A 14,735-nucleotide genomic window follows, 5' to 3' on the forward strand; every position below is an offset into this window, starting at 1 on the left:
TTTAACATTTCTTGTAATATTGGTTTGATAGTGATGAACTTCTTTAGCCTTTTCTTCTCTGGGAAGCTCTTTTTTCTGTCTTTCAATTCTAAACAATAGCCTTTCTGGGTAAAGTAATCTTGGTTGTAGGTCCTTGCTTTCCATCACTTTGAATATTTCGTGCCAATCTCTCTGGCCTGCAAAGTTTCTGTTGAGAAATTAGCTGATAGTCTTATGGGAACACACTTGTAGGTAATAACTGTTTTCCTCTTACTTTTTTAAGATTCTTTTTCTTTCTTTAACCTCTGATATCTTAATTATGACATATCTTAATGTGTGGGCCTTTAGGGGTTCACCATGTTTGGGATTCTCTGCACTTTCTAGGCTTGTATGTCTGTTTCCTTCACCAGGTTAGGGAAGTTTTCTGTCCTAATTTCTTCAAATAGGCTTTCCAGTCCTTATTCTCTTTCTTCTCCTTCTGGTACTCCTACAGTACAAATGTTGGTATGCCTGATGTTGCCCCAGAGACCCCTTAAACTATCCTTATTTTTTTAGGGAGGGGGTGGATTTTTTTCTTGTTGCTGTTCTGATCGAATGTTTTCTGCTACTGTATCTTCCAAATTGCAGATTCAATCCTCTCCTTCATCTAATCTAACAGAGTTGATTACCTCTAATGTATTCTTCATTTCAGTTATTGTATTTTTCATTTCTGACTGGTTCTTTATGTTTTCTATCTCCATTTTTATGTTTCCTATCTCTTTGTTGACATTCTCACTGAGATCACAGAGTTTCCTCATAGCCAGTGTTTTGAACTCTGCATCTGGTAGATTGCTTGTCTCCATTTTGTTCTTTTCTGGAGAATAGTTGTTTTTTTTCTTAAAACGTAAGATCTTTAGCATACAAGGCCCTTCCAGTAGCTTGCCTTCAGAGACAATAATCCTATTTTACCATAATTGTTTCTCCAGACCAACAATTCATTAACATGTTTAGTGTCAGATGTTTTTTCTTGGTTGGTACCTGTTTTCCAGACAAAATTGTCATCATGCTTTCCCTATCACATACACATTATTTTCTAGCAATACTAAGCCACTTGCCAATACCTGAAGACATAATTTTTTCTCAAGTTGTGACTTTTCATAGCCTAGTTCTTTTTCTTGCAGTTATAGATTTTCTTTTACCATTTTTGCTTCAAGACTCAATATAAATATCCCCACATGGTTTCATGCCTATCTTCTTTTCTAAACTTTTTGAAATTTTCTTTTCTAAAATTTCTGAATTATCAAGGGAAAGTTAATTATTGCTTCTTCTGTATTATCATTGTCCCTCGTAGTTTTATTATAATATTTATTGTATAAGTTTTTATTAATTTAGTATATTAATTATATTATTATCCTATAATACTTATAATATTATCATAATTATTTATGTTTTTATCCCCACTACTGGATATTGAACCTTCAAGTTTTGGGTCTCTATTCATCTTTGTATTCTGAGCATGTAGCATACTCTGGCACATAGGAAATAAAATTTAATAAAGATCTGTGGAATAAATAAGTCAACATAAGATAAGGACAGAAATATCATTAAGCTATTGCTATATTAAATACTTACTCTTCTCTGAAAAGACTCCATGATAAGAATACGTGATCATTAGAGTACCTCCAAATTAAACTTGAAGATGATTATTTTTGTCATGCTTATACACAATCAAAATCTATAGTTATTATGTTACTTCTATTTTCTTCAGTTTTGGAGAGACTAGTTTTGACTTTGTCAGGATCCTTTTATACACCTCGCTATATACACTTTGCATCAAATATATTTTTTGACATGGAAAAGCAAGTTGGGGGGACAAAAGAAAGACTAATTTGGCATGAATCAATCTTGCCACAAATAATGCTTTCTCTTCGCGACTTGTTTAACAGTTTCTTCAACATTTGCGCAGAATCCGTTTTTAGAATCACTTTTCCTCTTCCTAAAAATTAAAACTATTTTTCTCCAGTTGCTTATTTAAAAATTAAAGTTGTTTATCTCTAGTTTTTTGTTACTTCTCATGTTCTTTAGGATTCCTCAAAAGTTTCTTACAGTTCTTCGATCATGTATATTAAAGGTAGTATTTATGTATTTTTTAAAAATATAATTCAACCAGCCCAAGGAGATAAATTCACTGAAATGACTATACTTTCAATTTCTTCTTACCAGTCTCTTATGTTTGCTTCATAATTTAAAGCCCATTCTATTTTAATAAGTAAAATGAGAACAAATACACATTGATAATTGGGCTTAACATCTGTTCACACTATATCAACAGCTCCAAACAGCAAGCCTGTCCCTACTTCATTCTCCTCCTCCTTTTTCTTGCTTGAAAATGTTTCAATTTCATTTTTTAATTATTTGTAGCATACTTCAAAAAGTGAGTTCATTGTGAACTTAGTCATTCTAATTACCACATTTATCGGCCCATAGCACTCTTGGTATTTATTTTCTTCCCATCTTCTATGTGTAGCCTGTAAAGTCTCCCTTCAGCATTTTATTCACTTTGATTTCTTCTATTGCAGCTCCCTATTCATTATTAGTAGAATACATTGTACATCCACATTTAATTTAACTTCTCAACCATCTTGAGCCACATTCCCATTTACATCTCCAATCATAGTTTCATGCCTCTTTTTTCTTGAAGTTCTGAAATTTTCTTTTCTAAAATCCACTGTATATACTTGACTATGCTCAGCGTCTCATAGATTTTTCTCTCAAGTGACATTCATTCCACATCATCAATCAATTCTTTCATATTTAGAATTAACTACAGAATAGCTATTCCCTGTAGTCTCTTTTGACCTTTTGAGAGAAGAGATTGTGAGCAAAATATGGCAAGAATTTATCAGAAGATCTGCTTTTACAGAATTTGATTTCTTATAGATGCGGAGATGGGTGTGATAAAGAACAATACATTCAAAATAACTATGAATTGGGTTCAGGGGCTTTAGATAATGCTCTACCATTTATAATTTTATGTGTCTTAAGAAAGTTACTTATTATCTCTGATCCTATTTCTTCATCTGTAAAATTAAGTTGAAAATAACTTCTAGAGTTGTTATGAAGATAAATGAAGTGATTATATGTATTTAATTAACATATGGCAAGTAGAAATATAGGTAATATACCCTATAAAATATTTTAATTAGATTATTATCAATATTATCTTTCTAAAATCATTTGATGAAGCATGATATATTTAAAAGTAGAAAATAACCAAAAAGACAAAAAAAAAATGTTAATAACAGAAAAGAGCAAAGATGAGTATTATGAGCTAAATCTCTTTTATCAGCTTCGTTGAGTTATAATTCACAGATATACATTGTAGAAGGATTCCCACCATAGAGTTAATTAACATATCCGTCACCTCACATATTTACCTATTTTTCTGTATATATGTGGAAACATTTAAGTCCCACTCTCTTAGCAAATTTTTCAGTTATAAGGTTGGCCTTTTTAACAGCCTCTCCCAATTTCTCCAGCCCTCAGGCCCTGGTAATCACCATTCTACTATCTATTTCTGTGAGCTTGACTATTTGTATTTTATATTTATCACATAAATGATGCCATGCATAATTTGTCTTTCTCTGTCTGGCTTACTTCATTTAGTATAATGCCCTCTAGGTTCGTCTATGCTGTCACAAATGGCAGGATTTTCTTCTTTTTTAAGGCTGAATAATATGCCACTTTTAAAATATATTTATGTATAAATAAATACATTCAACCATCAATTACCACTTAGTTTGTTTCCATGTTCTTAGCTATTATAAAGAATGTTTCAATGAACATAGAAATAAAGATACCTCTTCAATATAGTGATTTTGTTTACTTTCGATATATATCTAGAAGTAAGGTTGCTGGATCATATTTTTAATTTTTTGAGGACCCTTCATACTGTTTCCCTTAGTGGTGATTTTTGAGGAAGCAAAAAAAAAAAAAAAAACACCAGACAATATAGGCTATGACATTTGTGGTAGATCGATTGCAAAGGGTATCAACGCCCTTTGTAAATATGATTTTATGACAGTTCTCACCAAGAAGTAAAATCTATTTCCCTAACCCTTAAAGCCTTGGCCAATTAACATGTGGTGGAAGTCATAATGTGCCAGTTCCAAGCCTAAGATTCAAGAATTCTTGTGTACTTCCACTACCTCTTGGAACCCTACCATCACCATGAGAATAAGCCTTAACTAGGATGAGCGACCATAAGAAACACAGCTAAATCATCCCAGACAAGGTCACGGTAGCCTAACCAGTCCCCAGTGGACACCCAACTGACCCCAGACCCATGAGTGAACCCAGGTGACATCAGTCAAGCCCAGCCCAGTATAGAAGATAAGACCAGCCTACTCACAAATTCATGTGTAAAAAATAAGTGTGTTTTTCATGTCACTCAGGTTTTGTGGTTGCTTATTTCACAGCATTGTTGTGTTAATAGATAGCTGATAACAGATATCCTAGTTTAGAACATCTCCAGTTAAAATACACCAGACAGTCATGACAATTGACTGGCCCTTCAGTATCTATTTATAGCAATTTTTCAAGGATTAGACTTTATGTTTCCTTTATCTTTTTCCACTGATAAGAGATCAGGTGTGGAAGGCAAATGAGAAGAATTAGACATGAACATCTAGAATGCAAATTTTAGTTATGGATGTGCCACTAAGTAACAGGGGCCTTGAATAAAGTAAATAGTTTCCCTGGGACAGTTGTTCTTAAATCTGGCCATGGAAGAAAAGTATTGGGGAACTTTTTTTGTTTGAGTTTTTATTTTTATTTTTTAGATAGAATCCCCATGAGTCAGAAGTGTTACCGAAAAATAAAAATAAAACTGGTTATCTGAAAGATATGGAATCTCAAAGCCTCAGCTTTCCTGTTTATAAGTAATTTCTACGGGTTGTTCCAAATAACTTTCTTTGTTATCAATCTTTTCTTTGATGAGTTATTTGTATAAATAAGTTTACTGTGAAATAAGTGGAGTAAAATAATATTGAATGTTAACTATAATGGAAAAATTAAAATTAAAAAAGAAATTTCACATTAGCATTAATAAATCGAAGACCCTTGCTAGCAGTGAATTAACTACTCTCATGTGCATATTCTATGTAAGATGGTGTTTGAAAGCACAATAAATACAGTCTGTTCTAGTAGGAAGAATTCTAAAATGGCCATCGAGATTCCCAGCCCCTGGTATCCACACATACTTTCTCTTAATTATTTAATCAAACAATAATCTAAGTGCTAGTGTGAAGGCATTTTGTAGATATAACTAAGGTCCTAAAAAATATAATAATAATAATTAAGGTCCTAAGTCACTTGACATAGTGAAGAAATTATCCTCTGTGAGTCTGACCTAATCAGGTGAGCCCTTAAAAGAAACCAGGTTCTTCCTGGCAAAAGAAACTTAAAACATGAGAGAAATTTGTGTGAGGAAGATTCTCTACTCCTGGCTTTGAATGCATAGCAAGGAATTTCAACGGCTTCTAAGAGTCGAGAACATTCTCAGCCAAGCAACCACAAGAATCTGAATCTTGCCACACCCATATGAACTCCAAATAAGAACACAGTTAACCAATACCTTGAACTGAGAATTGAGTTGAGCTATGCCCAGACTTTTGACTTGTAGAACTGTGAGCTAATAAATGAGTGATTTTTTTTAAGCCACTAAGTTTGTGGTAATTTGTTGGACAGCATTAAAAAACTAACACACTGATATAAAGAATTTCTTATTTGAATGCTGGAACTCAGGGAAGCTGAGTTCCCAAGTCCATAGCTGTAATTGATTGATGGTCAGAAACAGGGCAATGCCTTTCCTTACTCTGCAGAATCCTGTAACAAAAGTAGCTTAATGTTGTACAAAGTAATAGATCCAGTTTAAAATGGCTTCTTAAAACAAATATATGAGTAAAATCTTCACTATATTGGTCCTCTTTTCTTGCTTGTGAAGAATCTCTCCTATCTGCCATAAAAATGGGTTAATTTCAATTATGAATTTTAAAAGTGTTAAGTATGTTATTAAAAAAAACTCAGCTAACAGTTCTCACATACTTTCTAGATGATATTATTAGTATTTTACATGTTTAATTTTTAATACCTCTGAAATATTCTTTAATATTACATTTTATTATTTAATCCTACTGCTCTATAGGTAATTCTAGGTTAATATTCTGGCAGAAACCACTGCACTGAAGCAGGTGGAAATGGAGAGAGAGTAATTCATTCAGTTTGCCTTGTAAAATATTCTGAAAAATCTCTTTAAAGCACACTTACACAATGAGATATCCACATTTAGAATTTCTGCAGTTTTTATTCTTTTAGTGATTGCTTCAGTGCTGATGTTATTAAAATTAAGAAATCACATGAAAATTACCATGTCAACATAATTCATTTACTTTACAAAAGGTGTTGGCTGCCATCTCTTGGACAGTCTGAGAATTGTACTTTCAAAAAACAAATAAGAATTTCAGCCTTTAACATTGCTATAATTTCTTCAAAAAAGAAACAAGAAAGTTGTAACATTATTTACATGTACTCGATTATCTCACTAAAAAGCTTACCTATAAAACATTTATACATGTGGTTAAATTTTCTTGAATGTGTTAAAAAGAGGTTTATCCAAACAGGTGGCCAAAAAAAAAATATATACATTATCCTAACTTTAAACTTTATGTTTTTATTTAAAATACTAGTTGCACACTCCCACTTTGTGAGTCTTCCATCTTCTAACATAGTTATGGCTATAACACTAGTCACTTCTAATGAATTCATAAGCTACCAAGGCTGATTCAGTTCTTTTGAAGTTAGTTGTTAATGTGAATCCTCAAAAGAGAAATCATTTTTATGTAATATGTTATATTTATATATGATAATAATTACAATCAAGTTTATTTTTATTATGTGGACATAATACAATGAGACTAACAGGACAAAGAGAAGTCTTAATTATTGGTATAAAACTACAATCCAGGTAAACCATACTCATTTTCTAGTAGTTAATGATAAAAATTCACATTTTAATCTCTTCACCATTCATGATTGCTTCTATATGGCATCTGTTCATATATTTTTTTAAATATTGTATAAATTAATACTTTCTATAAATTAAGGAGAAAGTCTTTGAAATGCCACAATCTCCAAATACATATATTTAGTTTTACTTAGGAAATATTTAAAGTGTGAGTATAAAAATTGAAACAACAGAATATTACAATAAAAACTGTTTATCTGTTATTTAAAAAGGAATCCTATAACAACCTGCAAATTACTAAATAAAAATTCTTAAGCTTTTCAAAGTAATGTGTTAAGAAGCTCAAACATCATAATTCCATTGAGTTGGGTGTGTGAAAAGTAGAAATCTTTATTGCCAATCAGTAAATTGTAAAACGGCATGAAAATAAAAGAACATTTTGTCACTTCTTAAAACTTTGGTTTTCTATGTTTAATGTGTCCTATTAAACAATTTGAGAAGGTAAAAAGAGCACCATTTAATAGTCTCTGAGGTTGTAAAAATTGTTTGGTTATTCAAAATGATCTAACTTTAAAGTAATTTCTATTACATTGTTAAGTATGGCATATGCATGTAACTCAAAATCATTTGCTCTCACCAAGATCATCTAAGATGAGCTAACAGAAAAAAAGGAATGGTGAGTCTGATATACAAATCATTTTGAATTCAAACTCATTTGTTTAAGTAAAATTCATATTGCTTGTTACCTTTCTTACGTAGGCAAAAACCTCAAGTGAAAGTTCAAACACATGAGAAGTCAAAAATATATGAATATAAAAATAGAATCTCAACAGTTGTTACCAAGAGAGAAGAAATTTGTTGGTGCCTCTGGTTTAGTTGTAAACTCATTGTGACACCTGGTGGATATTGTTAAAAAGGCAAGTAATAGCCGCTTGCTTCCAATTCAAGCAGCCACTAAGCCACCTGTGGCTATCGAGCACTTGTAAAGTGGCTAACCTAAATTGAGACGTGGTGTTCAAAGACTTAATATGGAAAAAAGAAATGCATTATATCTCACTGATAGTGTTCTATATTGATTACACGTTGAAATGATATTCTAGATATGTCTGTTAAATAAAACGTATTGTTAAAATTAATGTCACTTATTTCTATTCACTTATGTGACTACTAAAAATTTTTATGTTACATATGTGGCTCACATTTGTATTTATATTTCTATTAGATAGTTCTGTGATAGCATCTAAGCCTTAGATATTATAAAGGTATAAAATTTCTCAGCTCGTGAAAATTGAAGAATATTTGTAATTTAAGATATATGTGGTAGGTAGAATTTTAAGATGACTGCCAATCATCCCACTTGTGTGATTTCTCCCTACCTTGAATATGGCACGATCCCTGAATATGATGGGATATCATTCCCTTGATTAGGGTACACTATATGACAAAAATGAAGAGATTTTGCAGATGTAATTAAGGTCCTTAATTAGTTGACATTGAGTTAATCAAAAAGGAGATTATTCTGGGTGGGGTCTGCCCTAATCAGAGGCACCCTTAAAAGAGTCTCAAAGCAGCAATAGGAACTATCCTATTGATTTAGAAGCAATTGCCATGTTGTGGAGAGAGTCACATAGCAAGAAATAACAGTAATTCTCTAGGGACTGAGGGCCTCAAATCTTCAGCTAGGAGAAACCGAATTCTATCAATAACCGGTGAGCCTGGACGAAGACTCAAACTTCACATGACCTGCAGCTCTGTCTGACGGCTTCATTGCAGCCTCCTGGAGACTCTGAGACACGAGGCCCCAGCTAAGCTGTGCCTGGACTCCTGCCTGACCCACGGAAACTGCAAGACAGTAAATATTGTTTTAAACTACAAAGTTTGTGATACTTTGTTATGCAACAGTTTGTGATACTTTGTTATGCAACAGTAGAAAACTAATACATTATGCCCTCAAACCATTTTTTACTTTATTTTTTGTTATTGTATTACTAATATAGTTCATGAGGTTTTTTTCTTTTTTCACCTAAGACATATTCATCAAAATCAGCAATGAAAATCATCTTTATTACAGCACATACTTTACAACTTTTTTGTAGCATGTACTTTATCATAGCGTATACAATGGAAACAGAAATAAATACAAGGAAATCATATAAAGTCTAATAGAAAACTCTGAGTAGAGCTGTGCTACTATGTAAATCATAGTAGCCCCAATTCAGAGCTTGTTTAAATTTAAAGCAGTGGTACATTCTTTTTTCCTCATCATTTTGTGCTGTTTTGGCACTGAATTTCCCTAGACTTCTAATGGTGAAGAAAATGAGTGCTAGTAAAGGGAAATCCAGGGTTCATGGAGAGTTGTGACTCCTAAACAGAACTCTTAATTTAAAATTTCTTCTGTGAGAGACCTTCTACTCTGCTGCCTTGAATTACTGAAATGTATACCATAGTGTTGACCTATGGGTCAATTCCTCAAATTGAAGATTAGCTCAAAGAATAGTGGCACACGAAGGGCTGTGCCCTGCACCCTTACAAACGATTCTGAAAGTGGTGGATGTCGAGCTCCCCCACTTAACTTACTATTCATCAAGCTTATAACTTTTCTATAGTCTTGAGCCTTTGCAGACACATTTTGCTTTTCCTGTATTAAATTTTCTTTTGCCTCCATGATGGGAAAAGGTCGCCTCTCCCGTGAACTTTTCTCATTACCTTCTTTTGACTTCCTGGATAGCTGTTGCTTTTTCCCAGTTAAAGGTTTCTTCTGTTCAGTGAGGCCAACTAGGAGAACAAGTGTGACAACATGGGTGGCAATTTTGTGGTTTATCATCTACATTGATTTCATCAGAGTCAACGAGTGAAGCTGTAGGTTTGTAAAAAAGTTCTCAAGTGCACAGGCTTGGATATACATACTTATACAAAAAATAAACACTTCTCCCTTTGTTTCCTCTCTTGACCACTTCCCTTGGGATGGTAATTAGATCGAGGCCTTGGTTTCTCCTATTTGCATGTTATTATAATACAGGGAGCTACCTATCCCCTTCTTGTTATAGCTCCCTAATATCTGCTGGTATTAAGCCAAAGGGTCTGTTTTCTCACTATCTTTGTATTTTAACTTCTGATTTTTAGAAGAAGGCTTTGTTTCTTAATTTACTCTTTCACTATGTCAACACAATTCCAAAATACAATTAGACCTACTTTTATATCATATTGCATTTCTTGTCACTCTAGGATAAATTTAATGGTTCGTGGCACTATAGTTTCAGGACACTTTGCAGACTTCCGCTCCAGAATTTGCTATGTTGTAACTACTTAATGTCTATATCCACCATTAAACTAAAAACAGGGGCCATACCTTACTCAACATAGCATCCCTAATCTCAAAAAGGCAACAAAATAAAACATACCACCTAATTTAGCTTAATTAAAACGTTTAAGACAAACTTGTATTATCACTAATACTAAACTTCCTATCCCTCTGCAATTAGCTGATTTTAGTTGGTTGAACCTATGGGGAAGGGGGAAGGTGAGGGAAGAGTAAGCATGAGGTTCCAACTGTTAGGTTTCCTCTCCAGCTCCCACAGACCTCAGAGCCAGAACCTCTTTGATAAGTCTGCAATTGCTGAAAGTGTGAATTCTCTGTAGATGAAGTTGAAGTTGTGGCTTGTAGAAGAAGAAAGAGAGCAGGTGAAAAAGAAAAAATTCTTAAGAAAAAGAAAAAAGAAAGACTAAAACTATGTTCCGGTTTTCTACATTGAAGGTCATGAGTACCCTTGAGATATTTTGGTTAGCTTCACTTTTCATTACTGTGGATATTTATTTTGATAATTATAGTGTAGAAGTGCTTTTCAAGTGAACACTTTGTGACTCCTATGTTTATCTGAGTTATTATCTCTGTATGAGCTGAGCTATTGTTTGAGCCTGTCTCAAACAAGTTTATTGGCAATTGCGATCTATTTGCCAACAACTTAAGAAGCACTCATTTTAAACTAAAGTACACGCCAATCCTTAGATACAATCGTGCCTCGGGTTCACAAAGCCAAATCAATAGAATCATTCGAATCCAAGGTTAACTCTAAGCTCATTCCTATTGATTAAACTTTTATTTTTGCCTTATATTGAAGAACAATAGGACCTTGGGAGGGCTATAAGAAGAAGGCACCATAAATAATCTATTTTATGTCCCTTTGTAATACCAATAAATTCACATAATTTTTACTTCCAACTTCATTCCAAATATAATAGTGTTATTTTATTGTATATAGAATTATTTTTTTTTCTGATTGTTGAAAGTCTTTTTAAATACCAACTATTTTTAGTTTTTTCTAAAAATATTGGGAGAACAAGAGGAAAGGGAATAACTTATATTTACTGCACATGAAACAGACATATTCTATAAAATCTGACAAGAAAAAAGTGTGTTCATGGGTGCTAATTTCCAAGAATTAATCTGTTTTTAAGGAATTTTAATTTACATTAGAATTTTAATTGGCACTACAAAAGTACTTGATATTTTTCTTCTCTCTGCATTTTTCTTATGGATATTTTGATATCCTTTTTATTTTATGATGAAAAAAGCAAACATACAGGTAAGTGTAGGGATTAACAATTCATGGAGCAAAACTGAAGTTTCCAAGAGAAGAAGGAATTCGGACTCAAAATGGTACAAGACTGCAACATCAACTCTTGCTTGAGTTGCTGGCCTGCCAGGTTGCTATACATATTTCAGGCTTACTAGCTCCCAAAAATCACAAGCCAATTTCTTATAATAACACACCACACACACACACACACACACACACACACACACACACACATACATGTTCTTTGGAGAACTCTCACTGATATAGTAGATATATACCGTATTTTCAACTACAAACAATGTGTAAGAAATGTCAAATTCCATTATTTCTTCTATATCAAATTAATTCCAGCTCTAAGCTCCCATCTGACATGCCAGCAGGAAATTTAGCCTAGGTTCTTAAGACTTCGACTCTTCTGCCCGTTGTACCCACTGGCTTGGAATGGTGGGGACGATATCCAGGCTGCCAGTTCCAGAACTTGCTTCAGGAATACCGGTGACTTTCATTCTTTCACTGTCTCATAAGCCTCTAGCTCATTCTCTCTTACCCTTTCTACGTTCTGTGTGTAAACCTCCATGGATACCTGATTGGTTCATTTGAGAAACTTCCACTCAATAAACCGGGCATTCTGGAAAGACACAAACAAGTCCAAGGGTGTTACTTTGGTAGCCGCCTTCCTTGCTGCACAATGAAAGACCCCAGGCCTGACACTGATGGGAACTCTATGTAATGAAAATTGACTCAGCCTCTGCTAACCAGGGGAACAGACCCAATGTGTTTTTTATCTCTTCAAGACAGACAGAAACTTGGTCTGTTCAACTTTGAACATTCAGTTTTCTATAAGACCTGCCTTGTTGGTTACCATTGTTAAAAAGAATACCACAGGCCCCAAATGGTGTCAGTAGCTCATGACACCAAAACCCTACTTACTACCTGACCTAATTGCAGTTTCTACCTTTGCCAGAAATGCAATCCTAATCAACCAGTTTGGAACGTCTTAGATTACCTCATTGGTATTTACTATTCCATGGGTCTTCTCCATCCTCTCCACCTCCCAAAGGAAGAAGAGGCAATCTACATGATAAAACTTGTCGTTCCTCTCCCCCCAAAAGTCAATGTCATAATCTAAAAATAATCCTTTTTTTCTTTTGCCAATAACTCCCCTACCGCACCCTTTTTCCTATAAAAATCTATTTTATACAGAGCACCTTTCTAGTTACTTGATGGGATGCAGCCTTATTCATGAATTGCCTAATAAAGCCAATTAGATCTTCAAATTTACACAGCTGAATTTTGTTTTTTACCACCATGTACAACAGTTCTCAAATTTGTTGGTCTCTTAACCACTTTGTGCTCTTAAAAATATTGAAAAACCAAAGAGCTTTCATTTAGGAAGGTTAATCTTTTGATATTTAGCATATTAGAAATTAGTACTGATACATTTATTTAATATTTGTTCATTTTATAGTAACAATAATAAACATATTACACTTAACATAAATAGCATATTTTTATGAAAAAATAACTATATTTTCCAGAACAAAAAAAGAGTAGTATTGCTTTACATTTTTGCAAATCTCTTTTAACATCTGCCAATAGAAGACGATTGGATGCTTTTATCTGCTTCTCGATTGAGATATATGATGAAAATCTAGTCTCGCACAGATATACTGTTAAGAAAGGGAAATATATTTTAATATTTTTCAAATAATTACGAAAAGCATTCTTTGATAATAAACCAAAACTCAACAAATGGTACATTAAAATATCCCATCTTGCCCTTTGAATAGATCTTTTATTCACATGTAATTTTAACTCATTTGTTAGTCTTATGAAGAATATTAGTTTGTCTACGGCCATGTCACCCTGAATAAGCCGGCTCCTGTCTGATCTTGAAAGCTAAGCGGGGTTGGGCCTGGTTAGTACTTGGATGAGAGACCACCTAGGAAGTCCAAGTGCTGTAGGCGTAAAGAATTAAAAATAAGGCATTGAGAGCTGACGAGGTCCTTGCAATCTATGAGGTCAACCAAGGGCTGCCTTGCCATAAAAAATATATATTTTATATATATATGTTTATTATAAAATGATTTTTAAAATCACATTTGTATTTACCACCACCTATGTCATGAGAAAAATCTGTGGGTATTGTGAAGCAGTCAAGTCACAGAAAGCCCACAGTGACAAATACAAGTTTTTCGAAATTCTAAATTTTGCTTGCAAGATTGAATTTTATCATTGGCAATAAATAATGTTGATGGTTTTCCTTGACGTGATAGTCTCACTTAGTTTTTTTTTTTTTTCAAGAAAATATTTGCCAAGTATCCATCTGAATAACCATAGTTCAAGTAAACATTCTGATTCATAAGTAAAGCAACTAATTTAGCTTCCAACCCACACATTTATTTGCCCACATGCTGGTTTTTAAGACCACCATTGTATTTCCATATGCACTGAAAAAGCTTTATAAATACTCCTTTCTGATTTTGTCACAGAGTGCTACAAAGGCATACTTAAGTCAAAGTTTAATAAAATCAGTAGTTTATACTGCTTTATTAAGTACCTTCTTAAGTGAAACTTGCTTTTTTTCGGTGAGTATATGAAAATGAAAAATACAATGACTACTAGTACTGTTAGGTGCCACTGCTTTGATATGTGCTAAGGTGCCAGTCGTGTTACCCATCATTGCTTTTGCATTCTTGGTGCAAATGGTAACACCTGTAAAAGCAAAATAAACTCTCAACTTTATTATGAAAATAATTTGGACATCATGGACACCCTGAAAAGATACTGGAGACTCCCTACATTCCTAGTATCTATATACTTTAATTCGAGAGTGTCTAATCTACAATGCTGGAGTACTGGGAAACAAGGAATTGGCACGGTTCTCCCACTTATGTCTTGGCAGAAGTGGGCGCCTCAGTACCAAATAGCTTCAACTTTAGGTACCAATCCTAAACTAGAAACAGACCTTCAGACTAAGTAGGATGCAAAGATCAAGTTTGTGTAAAACAGATTAGAAAAGGAAGACCAGCAGGAGGGAATTTACAATCATAGTGTTAAGAACTTGAAACTAGGGTAGTAAAACACAATTAAAAAAAAAAAAAAGAGGAAAGATATCAACCAATTTAAGAGACATAGGAAAAGAAAATATCTCAATAATACCTTAGCTTTGGAGA

This window comes from Pteropus alecto, unplaced genomic scaffold (assembly GCF_000325575.1).
Source record: "Pteropus alecto unplaced genomic scaffold, ASM32557v1 scaffold3, whole genome shotgun sequence".
NCBI classification, from domain to species: Eukaryota; Metazoa; Chordata; class Mammalia; order Chiroptera; family Pteropodidae; genus Pteropus; species Pteropus alecto.